This window comes from Bactrocera neohumeralis, chromosome 4 (assembly GCF_024586455.1).
Source record: "Bactrocera neohumeralis isolate Rockhampton chromosome 4, APGP_CSIRO_Bneo_wtdbg2-racon-allhic-juicebox.fasta_v2, whole genome shotgun sequence".
NCBI lineage: Eukaryota > Metazoa > Arthropoda > Insecta > Diptera > Tephritidae > Bactrocera > Bactrocera neohumeralis.
In genome coordinates this window covers 61,766,466-61,787,388 of record NC_065921.1, presented here as the reverse complement: position 1 = coordinate 61,787,388, position 20,923 = coordinate 61,766,466, and the positions used below count along the sequence as shown (strand labels likewise).

The following is a 20,923-nucleotide window of genomic DNA, read 5'->3' as shown; positions in this document are numbered from 1 at the left end:
TCCTTATTTCGTTTGCCATGGTCGTCATCAAAAGAGGGGTCTCTCATCCGAGCATTGTTGCTTCCTTTCATTGGGGGTGTTGGGTTATATTGGCAATATACATTTTTTGTATTGCTATTTTTGCACTTTTGCTGCAAAGTGACGCTCAGGACTCCGCCAACCGGCCAGCAGACGCCAAAGTGGTTGTCAAAAAAACAAAAAAAGTGAGTTGTGCGGCGGACCGTTGCTTCAAAGCGATTTTAAGTAATACTTTGTGTTGAAAGCACGCTTTTTGTACCAAAAAAAAAACATGGCAACACGCAGCTGTTGGCATTTGCCTCCAAAAGGCGAAGAAAAACAGCCAACAAGCGAAATATGAAATGGGGTGAGTGCGAAAGCAAACAGATTTGCATAAAAGCAACCAACTTCCATTTGGCAATGCCTCGCGCTGCGCAAATAGATTTTAGTGACTCTGTGTAATGCGTGCTTAGAGTGGACCGGAATAGGGGAAATAGTACGACAATGGCCGGCGGCTATAGATTTCATGTCAACATACCAAGTGTAATGAGATACAGGAAATTGATTTCCTGCACTTTGGGGGGCGATTATGTACTATATACATTTATGTTGGTTAGGGTGGTGTATTGGATTAAGGGGGGTTCAGGCGGTCGGTCATTGATTTATCATGATCATTATGATCGATTGCTAGTGTCGCGAGTGAGTTCTTTGAGTTGAACAGTTCGAATCAGCAGCGCGATTGTTCATCTAAAATGATTTATATATTTTGGTAAGGTTTAAGAGTTATCGAGAGGGTATATTTTGATAATTGAAAAGTGGGAGGTCATTTGGTAGCGGTTAAATCCACGGAATAAATTTTTTAACTAAGTTGAATAATAGTTAAATCTGTATCGAAGCAACTTAATCTATACCTATAGAAAAGCTGTTCTTATGGATAGACTTTAACCATGATGAATAGGACAAACATGGATGGATCTAGAAATATATTGTTATCTGCAATGGTTTCTCTCAATCGCAGCAAAGATTCGTTACGGTCGAAGAAAGTTTCATACCAGAATGAATTCTTTGTGACCTTCAAATATGTGTTTTTCACCACTAATTTTCTCAAAGTTTAATCGGCGTAGTCGTTAACTTAATAGAAACTGCAAAAAGTACTGAGCAGCAGGTTTTTTTAAGAGTTCATAAACATATTTAAAGACTACAGCCTCTATGCAACTCTACTCGAAAGAAATTAATCTATCGAACAAAGTTGTAGTGAAGTCGGAGTTTAGGTATGTATTCCGCACATGAGAAATATTCTTGGGTCGGACTCATTTTCCAAGTAAAAAGGAAGTTCTATTGCTCCTCTATAGGAATTAGCAAAGATTCGAGCGTGTGCTAAGCAGAAAAATGTCTTTTAAAGAAGTTCAAGAGCTGTTCGGATGCGGCTTAAAATTGGAAACTCCCAGTTCCCAACTTTAACTGTCAGTTAACCTCAAAATAGGAGAAGGCGCTCGCATAAATCTCTACTGAAGTAAGACCTACCAAACCTTTATTATTGTTTTTATTTAGACAACTAACTCGATACACTTGTTTATACCATTGAAACCACGCAACGTCTCCACTTTCATTTGCAGCCAAAAATTTCTGTAACGAACTTGAAAATTAACTCTAATGTATTTAGACATTTATTCATTCATCTCAAAGCAAGTTTGATGTTTTACATCCAATAAGTTTTACGCCTCAGAACTGCCTGCAACTTTGAACTCCAACCAAGTCGACAAGCGCAGGCGGCAAACGCAGACCAAGAATCTAACCAAAGCTGCAAACAAGCGGCAAAGGTTGGATGAGAAGCGCTAGCTTGAAGTTTCTTCGATTCGTCGACAGCGTTTGACGGTGTGAAAAGAGTTTTCTGCTTTAATTCAACATCTTTTTGCGAAAGTGCAGGAGGGAGAGAGCAGCTGCAGAGTTGCATTAAGCTGCCTGCCAAAGCCCTTAACATACAGAAACACAATGCAAAAAACAACAAAGTACTAATAGAGGCAAGAGAAAAAATAGATTGGAATGCAACAGTCTTTAGAGACGATCTGCCAGTGTGGAATATGGGAAGTGGTTGTTGTTTGGGAGGAGTCGCGCGCATGCATCAGCAGATGATGTGGAAATATCAAACAAGTTGTTTTCGCATGCAAAAAGGTTTTCAATATTCTTGCTAACACCACGGAGCGGTACTAAAGGCAGCGGCAGGAGACAACTGAGCAAAGATTTCCATAGAAGTGACACGCGCCGGTTGTCACCGGAAGGGGAATATTGATGAAGTAGTTTACAGGGGCAAGCGGTTGCCGTTGCGTAGACGTGCATCAGAATTACAGGAACTCAATTTAGCGTACTGTTCACAGATATTTTGATCCCACTACATCCACTGGTATATAGAAAATCAATTTACAGGCAAATAGATAAGCAAGAGACAAGCAACAACATAGCAGCGGTGTCAAAAGAGACGGCAGGGGTACGTTGTGTAAGTGAAGAGTGTTGCAAGCGCGTGCAGGAGGAATGATAACAATGACATATTACATAGCTATCATTAGGAGGCACTAAATTCAGAGGAAGAAGGATAAAAGAAAAGTTAGCGAAATAATTGTTGGTGTGGAATTGAGCTAGTACTCGAATCAAAAAAACCCAAATTGAAAATACTCTCGAAAAAGTTAAACAGAGCTATTGCCTCATTTTACTTTTTTATAGTGATATTTAGTACAAAAGTTGGGCGACGACGAGATTGCGGGTTAGCTGCAGGTTTTATGGAAGGTGAAATCTTATGATCTTCATTACTACGTCGACATGGTACAGGATTAAAACTTTGACGGCTAGCTATATTGAAGAAAGTACTGCTGGAGATAGTTGGAAACGAAACATACTTCCATTACGGTAGAAAGATAAAATGAAGAAATTGTTTTACCAGTCAGCTCGTACCGTTAATTCTTTATTCCAATTCCACTTAAAAGCCAGTGTGTTATGATCCGAAAGGCAAGAGCTGAGAACTACCCTTCCGTCCGGGACGCCGTTTCATATAATTGGATCAGAGGTTATAATAAATTAAGTAATGGTTTTCAACAAAAATAAATTAATAGAAATTAGTTTGACTCGGTCTGTAAAGGACTAGTGACCTTAGAACGAAGAAGCGGATAATTGAAAAAGTGTATGGAAAGTGATTAAGGTGTCTTTAAATGAATAAAACATGGTTTGGAAGTGCCTTGATTCGGTCTTTCAGAGATCTGAGAAGTTAGGAGGAGTACAGATTAGACTTCAACTACTAATAAGCTAGTAGTTCCATGAGAATAGAAATAAATGACTTTGTACACTCTTTAAAGGTTGAGCTCTACTTAAAAAGAAGTAAATAAACAAAATCTTAACTCGTTCATATTCTGATCATAAAGCTTAGGATGAGTAAGGATCAGATTTTAATACTACCAAGATAGTGGCTCCAGAAAAATTCAAAAATATATGTAGTCCCTCTTTCAGTTTAGAACTTAGAGTTCTGAAGTCATCAGACATGAATGAAGTGAATGAAAGTCGATCGTGTGCCATTATACTGAATAAAATATAGTGTCTTGACTCCGTCTTTGAAGAACTAGAGAGGTTAAGGTTTCTGCTACTAATGAGATAGCAGATTTGTGTTCAATCTTAGAGTTGAGCTCTACTTAAAAGCAAAGTAGAGTAGTAGAGAATAAAATCTAAACTCGTTCTTATCCGGTTGTTCCTTTTTGAGTTGAGATTTACCTCAAATTAAATAGTTCTAGCCACCTGGGCTCGAAAAACGAAATCAGCTAAGATACACCCCTGAAACAGCAAATCTCCGCTAACATTGCGTACATTTTATTTCAATCAACACTCTTGAAAAGTTTTATATAACGGTGTTGCCGTATTTGCCAACTTCTTGAGATATTAAACATATTTACACAAACTCTTGTGTATCTTCAAATTCAATTTTTGCACTCGGTGCTGCAGGCCGTATGCACACTAATCAAATTTAGACAAACTTTACACTATACACACAAGTAACATATATGTACATATAATGCAACAATAACAATAATGCAATAAAAAACGACAAACTTTTTATTTTGCACATTTCACCATATTCGCTTGTAAATTAATAAAGCAAATTAAAGGATAAAAGTTTTTTCCATGTACATGCACTGAGATAGGTTAAAACACACGCACAGATAAATATGTAGGTATATATGTATGTATGTACATGCACCTACATAAATGTAACTTGCGCACGATTCTTTCATTCGCACAATTTGCATGGAGCAAATTGATTCAATGAAGCATTTCAAGGCTTATCGGCGAAAAGTGCAAGCACGGTGAAAAGAGGATGAGTGAGGTGAGGAGCGGCGATGCTATTTTATGTTGGAAGAAGACCACAGCACCGGAAGTTAGCAGTAGGAAGCCAGTCAGGCAGATTGTGGTAGTCAAAAGTTGAAGTGAGTAATCGTTGGCTTTCAAACGCGACGGCCGACGCGTGTGCAAATACAAAAAGGCTGATGCGCCGATTAAGCTTCTATTCAAAGCACATTAAACTTACATGTACATAGAGTCATGGCTGATAGTATTGTAGTATTGTATTGTAGTTATACGTGCTTAGCATTGCCACCCTGTTATACTGGTACTGGTACTGTAGTTCTGCCACCTGTATAGCGAGCGTTGTGTGTGTGTTGATTGCTGCCGCTGTCTCGTAGGTGTTGGCGGAAATTCCATCAGTGCTTTCCAGTCGGCAGCACTTTGTTTCTTTGGCGTTGTCGTTGCTGCTTAGTGGCCCTCTTTGTAACGGCGTTTTAACTTTGATTTGCATTTCTACTTTTATAAGACGGTGAGAGAGCATCCTTTAACATTATAGAAAAATAGTAACGCTTTCGAATATTCAAAGGTTCGTTAGAAAATCTGGCTTCATTGGGTGTAACTTTGCTGCATTTATAAATACAAACTGTTTCCGACTTTTCATTGTTATTATTTCAATATTTTCTGCTAAAAAGTGACAAAAATCCTTAAAATTCTAAATATTCCAAATTATTTAAATTACTTAAATGATAAACTGTTCTCATTTTATTAATTTGTGAGAAAAAATATTTGCATGCAACTCATATTTGTTTTAACATACTTGTCCTTTTTGTTAAATAAAAACTGTTCCCAATTATTAAAAACTATTGCTTATTTATAATTATTATAGTTTTAACGTTTTTGGTAATATATTCGTTAAAATGCTTAATAATTGAGTGTTTCCAATTTATTAACATGCAATTATAATTGTTACAGCTTTATGTGGGGTTTGCTTACAAGTTCATAAAAATTGCAATCTCTTTTAAAATGGTAAACCATTCTCATTGTTTTTTAAATATATTTCAGTTTACTACTAAGAGAAAAATTATTCTCAATTAATTAATTTTCTTACTAAGAGAATATTAATGCTCTAAGTAAGCTACAGAAATTAAGCCTTCAACGCTTTCAATTCCAAAAGATAAAAAACAAACCTTAAAAATACCTACTTTGAAAAACTATATCTCATATTGCAAACACTGTTCTCAGTTTGTTTCTGAAACCAAAAAATAAGGTTTCCGGAACCGTAAGAAGAAAATGGAAAATTAAAATTAGAAATAATTATAATTCGAATAATAATTCGAAAAACTGTTCTCAGATCAAAACTTTTCCCAAGCATATAGTAAAATTTTTCAGATCAGTCTATTCGGCCACGAATGGCAAATTAATAGGTTTTGTTTTTATTAAAAAAAATATGTGAAATAGTATAAGAGAAAAGCATTGATGAAAGTCCAAAAGTCTTTAAATTGAATCGTATAACCTCTTTTTTCCAGGAAATATAATGCATGAATTCAAAATTTTGTTTTAAACAATTGATTAACCTTAATAGAGCATATTGATTAACGAATTTAATTAGGAAGTCAGAGTGCGGACACAAAGAACCTTCACATCGGAAAAGGGTGTACTTCTTGGCTAATGTGAGTAAACTTCAGCCGCCTTAGATTAGGTCCCTGAATAAGAAATAAATGCCTTGGTTTTATTTAGTGAACATACTATATAATATTTTCCTTAGGAGACTTTTGTACCAGATTTACTTTCCTCTCAGTTCTCCGATGCTGAATAGATTGTAAAAGAAGGCACCTTTTGAAGTTATAAACCGAATAGTTAACCCTATTACCTATATTTAGCTTAAATCCTTCACATTTACGTCATTTGATATCTGTTAGTGTTCTCCACAGTTCATCCTGTTTGAAAGTCAACACCACTAAACTTTCTTGCGGTGAAAATGCCGCTCACCTGGCACAAAGGTTTGTCATTTATTCAATTCACTGAGTCAATGCGTTTACGCCTCGTCATAACTACATGGATAGTTACTGTAGCAGCACTTATTTCATCTGCACCATATAAATGCTATATTTCCATACTTGGACCCACACATGAAATGCACGTAGTGGCTTTTATTTGTGTTTGTACTGAGTGTTAGGTTTCCCAGTAGTCAGTAGCGCTCATATGTGTCTGTCTGTCTTTCAGTTGCTGGTGACAAAATCCAATTGCGTCACAATCAATTGAATCTGAAGTTGCAAATGCCAATCTGCCACGTCCACAGTCATCGCTGAGTGCTGACGACACTTATCTGGAAATTGGCGCTTATATGTTTAGATACAATAGTAAAAAAGACCCGCCAACAGGGTTGCCAAGGATATATAATAAAACCTCATACTATTTGCAGTGTACTTATAAACTGATATTCATAATGGTTCAATAAGTAAAGGCACTAGTTGGTAGTAGCGTCTATCTGATGAGGATAGAGTGATTGAGATCAATTAACCCGGCGTGAGTCACTGAGGGTTTAGTTTCTTATGCTCGTCATTAAAATAGGCTCAAAATTCTGTAAGTAATTTTGGCTATGTGTTGCAGCTGATAGACTCTGATTAGCCAGAACTATGGGGCAGTGAAGCCAACTTGTTGAAGCTGGAAACTATAGGGTTTGTCCGCAAAGTAATAGGAAGTAAGAGAATTTATAGAACCAATCGTAACAGTTTTTTAAAATTGTTCAGATTTCTGAACAGTTCTTAACGGCTACAATTGTAAATGAGATATTTTTGTAAATCTGTGTAGAAACAGATATCATATTTTCAAATATTTATATGCATTATCGCTAAGAGAATTTATAGAACCAAAATATAAAAATATAGATATCATATTTCAAATATTTATATGCATTATCGCAAAAATATAAAAATATAGTCATCAATATAAATATGTACAAATACCCATTTCGGGTATTGTTTATGTTACATGGTATAGGGTTGTTTTCAAGTGCACATGCACATTTGTATTCAATTGCCTAAATACATATCTTAAGTCAATATGTTATCTTAAGTAAATATCTTTGTTGTTAATTGTTGAGTGCATACGTATTGCACATAAATGCATACGTGTTCAATATATTTGAACAGGCATATTGATTAGAGACTGCAATATTTAATGCCCTCAATGTAAAGGAACGGAAATGATCCTAAACTATTAAAAGATAAGAAATAGTGTGTATGCCGTTGAGAACACTTATGTTTAAGATATGTGTACATACTTCGGTATGTACAATAGATTAGTATTAAGATTGGTGTATGTACTCTGCATGTGGTGCATACACAAATTAGGATAAGAAATTTTATAAATAAAGGAGCTCTGGGCAACCAGAGCTGAGTACATTTTTAAATCCGAACCAAACGCGTCTCATTTTATTCAAAAATCTTTCAAAATAGGCTCCTTCTGCATCGATGCAGCGCTGCTATGCGATTTCCAAGCATTGAAGGCATCTCGGAAGGCATTCTCCGGAATAGCCTTGAGTGCTGAGGAGCATGCTGCTTGGATACTCTCTGTGGCGAGTGCCACTCGGAAGATTGTCTCTTAGTCTCGGGATTATACTCAGAGATCCATGACTCGTCACCTGTGATAACGTTATTCAAAAATTGGGGGTCCCTTTCACACATGTTTAAATTTTCTTGCCACACTTCCACTCGCCGCGGTTTCTAGTCATCAGTGAGCATTTTTTGAACCATCTTCGCGCATATCCAAGAGCTCCATCACAGCGTCATGAATCACAGATTTTGATAAATTTAACATCTGGGCAATTAAATTAATACTTAGTCGACGGTCTGATTTCAAAACTTTGCGCACACGAGTCACATTGTCGTTGTTTGTGGAAGTCGCAGGTCTCCCAGCACGGTCTTCATCAGCGACCTCTTCCTGGCCCTCCAAGAATACCTGGTGCCACCGAAACAACTTGCTAAAGCAATATTTTCAATGAATGCTTTCACAACATTCATTTTCGTCCGCGGGTAATAAAACAGCACTGCACTTAAAGCCGCATTGCTGTTGAATCAAGGAAAATGTTGATAACGAAAAATCGCAGAAGAGTTCTTCAACCACTTTTCGAGGAATATAATTTCTTTTGTGTACAGAATTCGTGGCTTCGTTAGAATACTGAATACCAGAAGAAAGTCAAGCTTTGATTACGGATTAGTCAGAAAGAAGATCTATTCTTCTAAACGGTTTACCATGCATATATAATATGTATTTACTTAGGCTTGTCGACATCACATCGAAAATGATACGACTTTCGTGAATATATCTTGTCAACTAAACAAGATTTGCATACAACAATTTTATTCCGATTCAGTTTGTATGACGGCTATATGCTCTAGTAGACCAATGTCGGCGATTCCGATAAATAAGCAGATTCTTGAAAATAAATTAATATGTGCAAAATATCCTCTCTATATCTCAAAACTGAGGGACTAGTTTGCGTATGTACATATATACTTGTACAGGCGGACGGACATGACTAAATCGACTCAGCTTGCCACGCTGATTAGTGTCATGAATGTAGGTTTATATTTAAAGTTTCAAAAGGTTTGTTTTAAATATAACTAAGTTTATTTGCAATTACTATAATATCTTGAATTACATTGAAGTATGTCTTACTGGTTTGATGACCATTAACAGACTGATGATATTAAATATGGTCTTATAGGTTTGATGACCGAATAACGACTGTCGTTCCCGTCCAGTTACGCGCTAGCGTCCCTTCGTTATTATCTTCATTTTATATTTTGTGTTCGTCAGGTTTGCAGTGTTGCATATGTTAGTAGTAGGTGTTTAAAAGTTGCGTCCACTTCTAGTTTTCTTGCGTTCGTCTGTCAGTCCCACATTCGGCACTCCTGACTCAGGATTCGACCCGAATTCTGAACTCCTTTCAAGCTTTTGTTTAATGATACTTTTCGACTCGAACAATTTTTTTAATTCAATTAGGTTATAATTTCTCGATTTTTTCTTCGAAATGTTTTGTTTGGCTACGATCTTTCGAACGATTCAATATAATTTCGTCTAATCGTGGTAAATCCGAAAGTCTCATGTCACATCCGGTTAACAATTTGAATGGTGCTATCTTTGTTTTGTACGGTCCAAAGTATTTTCTTTTATTTATTTGGTCCAAATTGAGTACGTTTTTAGCCAATCATTCACTTTATACCGATTTTCTTTGTTTTCGGATTATAATTTCTACGATTTTTTTCTTTGAATAGCCGAAATGTTTTGTTTGGCTATTTGTCGTGCTTCGTTTCGATCTATCTCGAACGATTCTACTTGTTTCCATAATTTCGTCTAATCGTGGTAAACTCCATGTCACATCCGGTCAATGAATGGTGCTAAATGCTGAGATATTGATTATTTGTGCAATAATTTATCAAAGGCGTGCTTTGATAGCATAAATGCTGAACCTCTGTCTGTAATGATTCTTCTTGGATTGCCAAACGTGGTTTCTTGCTTCGTCAATCGATCGATCACTGCATCAGTGCCCGTATCTTTTGTGGGATAAAGCCATACAAATTTCGAAAATGCATCCACAACTACAAGTATATAATTATACTGCTTTTGTGTCGCCGTGAGAGGACCAACATGATCTATATGGAATGCCAACAAAGGCTTATCCTCTTTATCAATAGGTGCTAAAAAGCCATCTTTTTTACCACGAATTTACGACAATGCAGGCAATGCAACTGTTCACAATTTCCGTAACTTTCTTTTCTAGTTGAGGAATGTAAAAATCCTTCTCTAAGCAGTCCTTTGTTTTCTTCACTGAAAAATGTCCTTGACGATGTGCAATCTCAATTATCTCTTTCTCCATCTGTGATGGCACCACAATCAGTTGTAAATCTGGGTCTTTATACAGTATATCATTATGGATGTAAAAATCTTCGTAGCTCTTTTCTTCCAAAATCTTTCGAACCGCTTTTGTCCACATATCTCTCATTTGTGCCTCTTTAAGTCGATGCCTTAATGAATCGTCCATCATTAAACAAGAAATTCTGCTAAGAGCGTCTACATGCCTCATCTGTGTCCCTCGTCTGTGTTCAATCAGGTAATCATATTCCTGAAGATACATAGCCCATCGGGCTACACGTAAAGGTACGTCTCTTTTTTGTAAAGTCATCGTAAAAGCGTTACAGTCAGTAATAATTTTGAACTTTGACCCCAACACATACACGCGCCACTTCTTGAGTGCTTCGACTATAGCTAGTACTTCCAGCTCATACGAATGATATTTCTGTTCTGCAGGTGTTGTTTTGCGGCTCATGAATTGAACTGGATGAAACTGTTGATCTTCGGAGTTCTTTTGAAGAAGAATTGCTCCGTAACCGTACATTGATGGGTCTGTATGAATCTCTGTCGTTGCTTTAGGATTAAATAGCCCAAGAACTGGTGCCTGAATAAGAGCCGTCTTCAGTTGTTTGAACGAAATCAAGTGTTCGTCACCCATTTTAAACTCTGCGTCTTTCTTCAGTAAGTCTGATAAAGGTTTTGCGATTAATGCGAAATTTTTAATAAAACGACGAAAATAAGACATTAAGCCTAAGAATCTCTGTAGTGCCTTTTTAGTCTGTGGTAACGGAAACTTTTCAACGGCTTTTATTTTAACTTCACTCGGTCTAATGGTGCCATTTTCAATAGTATAGCCTAAAAATTCTATCTTCTTCTTAAGGAATTGACATTTTTCCCATTTTATCCTCAGTCCCTTATCAGAAGCTAACTTCAATACTTTTCCTAACTTCTCTAGGGCTTCTTCTTCAGATTTCGCTGGGATTACTAAATCATCCATATATGCGACAACTGTTCCATCTCGAATATAATCTTTTAATATGGCATGAATGTAGCGACAAAAAACAGCGGGTGAATTACATATACCAAAGGGTACATACTGAAATTCATATTGGCCACTATGAGTTACGAATGATGTGTATTTGCGAGAATTCTCCTCTACCGGTACGTGTAAGAAACCATTTGCTAAATCTAACGTAGCGAATATGTTTGCCTCTCTAAGTCTTTCGAGGGCGTCGTCAATTAAGGTCATCGGGAAATTATCCCGTACGATTTTCAAATTTAGTTTACGATAATCGCAACAAAGTCGTTATGTGCCATTTTTCTTTGATACTAGTACAACAGGCGAAGCGTAGTTTGAGCAACTAGGACGTATTATACCTTCATCTAACCACTGTGCGACTTGCTTATCTATGATTTGTTGCTCCTCATAACATACCCTTCGTGGTGGTTGGTAAACTGGAACCTCGTCGGTAAGAATAATTTTCATATTCACCGGAGAACTATCGTCTTTCTTTGGTATATACTGTTTTATCATTTGCTTCACTACCTCTGCTGATTTTTTATTTAAATGAGTTAAATCATAGTCTTGTTCATTTATATCAACGTTAAAACATAAATTTGAAAAAATATTAGTCATCAAATCATCATCGTTTGTTAAATTATCTTTGACTCTCTTTGTATTATTAATCGGCACAGACAACTTTTCTTTAAATTCAACCCCATTTTCACGAACCAACATATCGAAATGTTTCAATATTAAATTACCCAAAATCACTTCGTAACTAATGTCGGTTGTTGCTACTACATGAAACGTCAGGTCAACGATACTCTTATCAATTTCTACTTTAATATCAAAGCTTCCTATCGTTGTTATTTTTGCTGCACCAATACCAAATAACTGCTTTTGTTCCGTTGTTAGCTTTATATATCTGTCCAACTTATTAAATGTGTCGCACCTCATTAAACACAAGTTACAACCAGTATCGATAAGCGCGCTCACTTCTACATTACAAATCCGTATATTTTTAAATTTTAAATTAAATTTTGCAAGTTCGTCAATTGAATTTACACGACTGTGTTCCCGCTCAGTGTTCCCACCTTTTATTACTTTACACTCAAAAGATCTGTGTCCCATCTTCTGGCACTTAAAGCATTTGAATTGCTTCGACGGACAATCTCTAGCTATGTGCGAAGGTTCACCACATTTATAACATCTTTTATCGATTCTTAATGGTAACGAATTCTCCTGTTTTATTTTATCATTTATCTCCGCTTTCTTCAGATTTTCAACTTTTGGTTCCTGCTTGATTTTTTCGTAAACTACTAACTGTTCTTTTAGTTCTGTCACAGTTTTAGCTTGGTAGAGAATAGCTTTACTATACTTAGATCCCGGAATGCCATCTATAAAATACTCCAACAAACTTTCTTCATCCAAGTGAATTGATTTGCCTATCTCCATCAAAGCATATAGGTATTCACGATACGATTCACACGGCTTCTTCTGTCTTTTCCCTAACATCTTATGCACATCGGCTGCTGATAACTTATTTTCGAATTCATTAGTTAGTGCTAATTTTAAAGAATTCCAATCGCGCAACCCGGTTTGACTACCCACATACATTTTTGCAGCACCCCTCAATAACTGTTTCGTATAAACGAATTTTTGTACATCATTCCAATTTACTATTTCTGCATTTTCTTCTATTTGTTCGATCCATTTCTGTATATCAGACATATCTGTTCCATCAAAAGTAGAAAGGCTTTCTTCAATATCTTTAAGCGTGAAATGTGCACAACCTTTAGGTGCAGATGGTTCAGTCCGTTTTTGTATAAAATCACTCTCTTCATTTTCGACATCGTCACCGTCATCAATCAGGCCTAAATGTTGGAGAAGTCTTTCCCTCAGTTCATGTTTCCGTCCACTTACTCCTAGTCCCAGTTCCCTTAGTTTGTCTTTTAAAGTCGTCACTGTCATTTTTAAAATAGCGTCTGCATCCATGTTTACAATATTAAAATATATGTAAATCAACTATATAAAATTCGTATAAAGTAATTTAAAAATATATCTTAGTTTAAGACAGCGTAAGTATTTTTTTTTCAGAATTACATCAAAATTATTTAGTAGGTAAACTGACAATTCGAACAAAATGTATGAATACAGTAAAGTTTAGTTTTCATAAATTACACACAAATGCAAATATTATTAATGAGAATGAATTAGTTCACAGTTTTTGAATTTTCAATTTAAAATACAAATATTTTGGAAATTTACATCAATCGGATATTACACATGTACATTGCATTTTACAAAATTTCATTTCGTTTCTTTCAGTTATGCACATACATTTATTATACAAAAAGATTTTCCAATTAGATTTTGATATTCTTTAACATTCACTTTGTCTCACTTTCTTTGTCTAGCTTAATTTCTACAATGAACTTCTTTACATTAAGCTTCATGTTACACTCTTTGCTTATATCGTCTTTCGGGTTCTTACAAATTTACGTATGCATCTGTTCAACTACTTTACCTTAACTCTCACTTATTAGATTTTTCGTCTTTTCCATCTTTAACTTATCTTCTTCTTCTTCGTTTGCGTTGTGTTACTTTACCTCAACTGCTTCTTATTAGATTTTCCGTATCTTCGTCTTTAACTTATTTTCTTCTTCTTCGTTTGGCTTTGGGTTATTTTACCTCAACTTTTTCTCGTCTCGAATAGTTTTACTTCTTCAGCTTCTTTTCGTCTTCAAATAGTTTTACTTCTTCAGCGCCTTTTCGTCTTCAAATAGTTTTACTTCTTCAATCTCCTTCTCGTCTTCAAATAGTTTTACTTCTTCAATCTCCTTCTTCAGCGTCTATTCCTTTACCTTCAGCAAAATTTCAAATCACAACGGCTATGCTGTCGCTGCTGTTGCGGCTGACGTAAACTGCTCTGCTGGTGTTTCGGCTAACAATAGCTGCGGCACTCTGCTACATCTGCTGCATTCACATTCGCACTTATAATGCTTGATGCTGCTTCTCATAGAAGTTTCGCGAGCAAGAGAAAAAAAAATGTTCTGTACAGTTGCGCCACTGAACACTTGTTGCTTCTTTTACTATGATCTACCGGTTGATGCCACTAGATCACTTTCATAGAATATTCGCGAAAATGACAATTTTTCTTGTACATTTGCGATCCGCAGATTGACGCCACTGAACACTTGTTGTTTCTTGAACTGTGATCTGTCAGTTGATGCCACTGAATCACTTTTTACTTAAGAAAACGCGTTGTTGGTGCAACACAAATGTTTTCCGGTAGGCTTAAATTTTCACGGCTGAGCCCCCAATGGTAGGTTTATATTTAAAGTTTCAAAAGGTTTGTTTTAAATATAATTAAGTTTATTTGCAATTACTAGAATATCTTGAATTACATTGAAGTATGTCTTACTGGTTTGATGACCATTAACAGACTGATGATATTAAATATGGTCTTATAGGTTTGATGACCGAATAACGACTGTCGTTCTCGTCCAGTTACGCGCTAGCGTCCCTTCGTTATTATCTTCATTTTATATTTTATGTTCGTCAGGTTTGCAGTGTTGCATATGTTAGTAGTAGGTGTTTAAAAGTTGCGTCCACTTCTAGTTTTCTTGCGTTCGTCTGTCAGTCCCACATGAATTCTCCGACATTACAACTTGGTGCAACAAACTTCTTGATAAATTACATATTTATATCTTAGTTAGGGCATATGTACCTACTTATTTTTAATACACTTAACTCTTCTCGAAGGAAGCTTCCGTGGTAGTTTTAAGATTGCCTTCCAGTTTAAGATTGCCTCCATGAAAAATTTCAATCTCTCCGAAATAAGTTATATCAATGGCAACTCGGTTGCTATTTCAATATCTCACTTCCTCTGTCTCGCTTTCCACATTTCTCTCTTTCCTTCTCTTGAATCATTTCTCTACTGATTTATCTGAGCCATTTTTCCCGCCCCGCCTCACCGAGCTTCATCGCATCAGCTGTGTGCTTATAACTGTTATTGGTTTATATTTTATAGTTTTTTACTATTATTATTTATTTAGTTCACACTACGAAAAATATCAACCTAAACTTACCACACATATCCGTGTTGACGCCTCCATCTTGCACCGCTTCAATTCGCTTTATCGATTGGCTTGCGGGATGAGAGAGTGCACTTTGTTGTTTTCTCTAACAACATATTAGTTTGCACTACTTTTGGAGTGTTGATGGAGTTTTAGTTGCCTGTACAGAAGGTTGTTTAAAGGTGTTGCCCTCAAATAGTTCGTAACATGCAACACATGAACTTGACTCAGCAAAACTTGCGGTGACAGCGACCGACGCAATCTCTCAGGTCGACGAGGCAACAGCATAACCGTGTGCATCTTACAAGCAGGTAGCAAGGGTAACGTATTGGCAATGAATCGTATCATCAGTTGACATCAACATGCTTGAAAACACGCTCAGCTTCACAAAGAATTGAGCTGCAAAATTTCGTAAATAAGGATTTATGTGGCAGATGGAAGAGTTAGGTTATGTATGTGAATAATTCTTATTATGATTATGCCAACTGTTCCCCGGAAGTTGTCTGTCATTAAAACCATTCATCATTTAAATATTTGCGAAAGCTGCACAATTCAACATTCGTAAGTCGTTAAGTCCTGAAAATTAGAAAATATATTTAAAATTGGGGAACTGTTCACATCTTAAAAATGTTGCATTCAATATTCGTTAAGTCAAAAAAATAATTGGATTATTTTTCCATATCTAAAAATATACGTGTATTCAATATTCCTTACGTCAAAAAAATTAAAATGTAAAATTTAAATTTGTAAAACTGTTCCCACACAAACGACTTTAGGTAAAAAATTATTCTCAAAACTTAATTTTTACAAGTTATTTTGACTGCCAAAATTTTGTTTTACAAAACTTACGAAAATATCATAAGAGTAACTTTAAACTGTGCTCACTCACTTATTTTGGGGATGTTGGCTTTATTTGCTTTAGTAACTTCGACATTAGAAAACTCAATATGATGAAGACTATTTAAATAATTATTCTAATTCAGCAGCAGTTGTTGAGGGTATGCAATTTAAACTAAATAGCATTTTTACTAACACTTCTCCTAGTTATCGGGTTTGCTTATGGCTTTACCGATAAGATAAAGGTTTTATGTTTGTTAAGCAACTAAAACCAAGGTTATGCGGTTCCTGAGTTTTCTTGCTTGTTTTAAAATAATGAGACATTGTTTGAAACTTTTAATGCTTCGTACTATTTCTATATAATTTTAAGTTTTCTGAAAATAAAATTTAAAGCACAAAATGTTGGTAAAAAAGTAATGACATATGATCATATATACTATGTATGAACACTTATGTTAACGAACGGTAATTTTGATTTACTAATTTGCATACTTTTTATACTCTAGCAACTTGTTGCTACAGAGCATTATAGTTTTGTTCACCTAACGGTTGTACGTATCACCTAAAACTAAACGAGATAGCTAAAGGGTTATATAAGTTAAAAAAACGTTTAGTTACTTTTAATAAAAAAATGTTTTCTGGGAGCTATGCTCCTTTATTGAATTCCGCTTAAGAACTAAAATTTACAATTAATTATACTTAACTCTAGACCTATGTTTGCCGCTGCAACGGGTACGAAGTTTGCTGACGCTGCGCTTCCCACAGGTTGCCACTACACGTGTCGCGCTCTCAGCGCTTTAGTTGTGTCATATTATATTATTTTGTATTATATGATATTAATGCATCATATGATACTTTTTGAATGTATGGGGTGCTAACTAGTCCCCCTTGAAATTTAAACGTCCTCGTTTGAATCTTTAGATGTATTGAAAATTTGGTTGAGTCCTTCTATTGCCGGTTGCGACAGTTTATTGGGTTCATTTTCTTTTTGTTTCATCAGAAGATTCTTCCCGAAAATTAGGGCGATGATTATTAAAATTACGTGATGCTGGTTCCGTATTTGAATCTGTTTGCTGCTTCTAACAGACTTACTTCCTTAGTATTGTTGAAGTTAAGCTGTTTCAGCATCTCCAGCGAGAGGAATTCTTCTATCTTGAGTGGTGCGGATGACGGTTGTAGGATGGCTGGTAGTGGTGTTTATTTTTTGTTCTTTCTTAATGCATCATATGATACTTTTTGAATGATGCTAACTAGTCCCCCTTGAAATTTAAACGTCCTCGTTTGAATCTTTAGATGTATTGAAAATTTGGTTGAGTCCTTCTATTGCCGGTTGCGACAGTTTATTGGGTTCATTTTCTTTTTGTTTCATCAGAAGATTCTTCCCGAAAATTAGGGCGATGATTATTAAAATTACGTGATGCTGGTTCCGTATTTGAATCTGTTTGCTGCTTCTAACAGTTTATTGTTTTTGTTGTTCGAGAGGAATTCTTCTATCTTGAGTGGTATACGGTTGTAGGACTGGTAGTGGTTTACTTTTTCTTTCTTCGCTATAAACTTTTTCCCGTTCATAGCAATGGTTACGTTGGTATACAAAATGATGAAGGAAATGGGAAGGACGTTTAGAAATGTAGATTCGTTGTTTATTAAAATTTCTCCGTTGTATTTATTTAAAAGTAAAATTCCAGGTCCCATTTCCTCTATAGTTGGGATATGCTGGTTGTTGATCTCCGTGCAGTTTGGCCTACGAGTTTTTAAAAGATTAATTATACAAGTATCATTACTTAAATCTACGACATTATTGCTTAAGCATATTTGTAGGGAATTGTATTTCTTACAATAATTTTCTTTTCCATAAATTCCCTTTTCGCAGTTTAAAATTGTATTAAAATTTATTTTATTGATCATTCCGTTATTTTTTACTGCCCTAATATCTAATGTTTTACAATTTTGGTTATCTACGGTTGGGAGGCTTAGAATATAAATTATAATTTTGCCATTAGTTGCAAGTTTTATTTCGGAAAATTCGAGTGCTTCGCCTAAATTTACATATGGAATATTGTCATTGTCTATTACTTCTTTCACAATATCTATTTCTTCATCTGATAACATAAAAGAATTTATTATGTTGGCTTTTGCCCAATGTATTGCGTATGCAATATTTAAAATTTCTTCTTTAATTATTTCTAATTTATATTTTAGCTGTAAAAATGCTTCAATTTCTAAACTTTTTTCATTTTGCATGGTTTTAATTATATTATTTGTAATATTGGTTATTTCGCTAATTTTGCCAATTGTAAGGTTTGTTAATTAATACCTGATTATTGTTATTTTGTAAGACATTATTATTTTATTTGAAATTATTTCGTAGTCTTCATGGCCAGGACTTCCTGCAATCCATTTCCATGCGCTACCCAGGAAATTTATTGATCTTTTTATTTTTTGTTCTACTTTGAGATTGTTAAGTTGGGCTCTTATCTGTGTTATCAAGTGGGATATGAAGCGATAACTACTAGGGTTTTTGCGGATAGTTTCAGTTTTGATAGTCGCTTCTATGTGGTCAAGTGTGTCTGTATATTTTTCTATGTCAATTTCATATATTATCCTAAATGTTCATATTTGTAGTCTAGCGGTTCCCTTTTCTATTGTTATTAATTGGGAGTTTGAGTAGTCGAGGATCTGTACTTCCGCCAGGCATAGCGATAGTAGTATTCTGAAAAAGAAATAGCATACGTATTTAATTACGTATTCTACCTTTGTGAATTATTTGTCCTTTTTCGCTTAACACGTAACTATTTCTATCTTCCTTAACTATTTCCTTACTGTAGGGTTTACCTAACTTGGTTCCTAATCTTCTATTTTTCTTAACAAATATTATTTGTCCTGGTAGATACGATTTTATATCCTTCTTATTCTTATTATGGCATTCGATATCCTTTCTTTGTTTCTCAGATAATTTTTCTAAATTGTTTTGTCTAGTTCTTTCTATGTCCTCGGGGGTAAATGTAACATTTCTATGAAAAAATAGGTCTACTGTTTTTTTAAGTATGTGGAATGAACTGAATGATTATACTCAGATTCTGCTCTTTCTAAAAGTTCTTCAAAATTTCTGTGTCCACCGTTTTCTTTTATGCAACGCATTATTTCGATTAATGTTGCGTGGAACCTTTCCACTTGTCCGTTAGCTTGGCTTTTGTATGGAGGAGTAGTATAAACTTCTATTCCTAATTCGTCTTTCATCATAAATTTTAAAGAAGTTGAGTTTAAAGATGGCGGTGGTATAAAGGTGAAGCTGAACCCTTCGTCTGCGGCGAATCCCTTCAACTCCGTTGCCTGGGCCAGAAACACCTCTTTCAGCTCGCGCAGCTTGCGATCGGCGCCGACGAAGTTGGTTGCGTTGTCGCTGAACATCTTCTGGGGCATTCCTCGGCGACCAATGAACCTTTTTAGGGCGAAAATAAATGAATTAGTTGACAGGTCTGAAACTAATTCTAAATGAACTGCTTTGGAAGTAAAGCAAACGAAATCTGCAATATATGTTTTTACGGGTGGTCGGCCGCGTATTTTTAACGTTGTGTATTTTGGTTTTGCAACTTCGTTAATGAAAACAATGTATGCAGTTTCTTACGGCTTTACTGCAAGCTTCTCGGGCATTAATTAGCCATATGCGTTCTCGAAGAAGCGCAACTAACGCTTTAGCCCCAGCGTGGTGATTTCGAATGTGCAGGAACCGTAAATACGTTATAACGATGTGCGATCTTTTATTTAATAAAAGCGGAAATTTGGCATCGTATGGAAGTGGTGCATTTAATAAGCGACCTCCTACTCGGATTAATTTGAAAGACAGCGACATATCCGAGTACTCATGCAAAAACGGGTTGAGTTTTTGCAAGTTTGCGGGTAGGGTGGTGCCTTTATGCAATTTTTGAATAACATCCGAAAATTCGGAATGTTGGACCACCTGTGGAATTTTTAGAAAGCTCAAGTTTAGCTCTTCTGAAGTCAGATCTTGGCCCCTGGAGGATTTTGGTGGTCGCCTGATCCATCGTAATATATATGCGACCACACGAAGCAATTTTTTATGAGAAGAGAATTTTTCAATGAGGTCCAATATTGAATTTTTCTCAACAGTCGAAATTAATGTAAATGAAGTTTTCTTCTTCTCTAATGCTTCGTCTTCTGGTGAGAGCTGGAAGTGGTTATTAATTGGCCATAATGCAGGGTCTTCTAGGAGGAACTGTGGACCGCCAAACCATATTGAATTATTCAATTCGTCCACGTTGCAACCCCGAGACACTTGATCCGCAGGATTTTGTTTCGTTGGCACATGTCGCCAATGTACTTTGTCAGTCAACTCTTGGATTTCGGACACTCTGTTTGCGACGAAGGTTTGTAGTGAAGATGGATGTGTTTTAATCCAATGTAAGACGATTTCAGAGTCTGTCCAAAATGTAATATTTTCGAAATGTCGACTCAACTGCTACTCTTGACCATAATTTCGAAAGAAGATGTGCTGCCGAGAGCTCAAGACGCGGAAGAGATTTGGTCTTCAGCGAAGCCACTCTAGACTTTTCAGTAAGCAGCATGCATTTAATACCACTAGCAGATTGGCTTCGTATCCATATGCAGCATCCGTACGCCGTTACTGAGGCGTCGGAGAAGCCATGTATTTGGCAGATGGCACTCGACTCAACGTTTACGTAACGAGGAATGCTTATCGATGAGAGCTGCATCAGGTTGGCTTTAAAGTTCTGCCAGCTAGTGTCAAGGCGCAATGGAATCGACTCATCCCAATCTAGTTTATGGATCCAAAGCTCTTGTAATAAGATTTTTG

The 20,923-nt window shown here is 35.9% G+C and overlaps 1 long non-coding RNA gene across 1 annotated transcript in view; it reads left to right on the top strand.

Moving 5' to 3' along the window:
* Positions 1-20,923, top strand: part of LOC126754730 (uncharacterized) — a 147,725-nt gene that overhangs the window by 119,318 nt on the left and 7,484 nt on the right. The window lies entirely within an intron of this gene.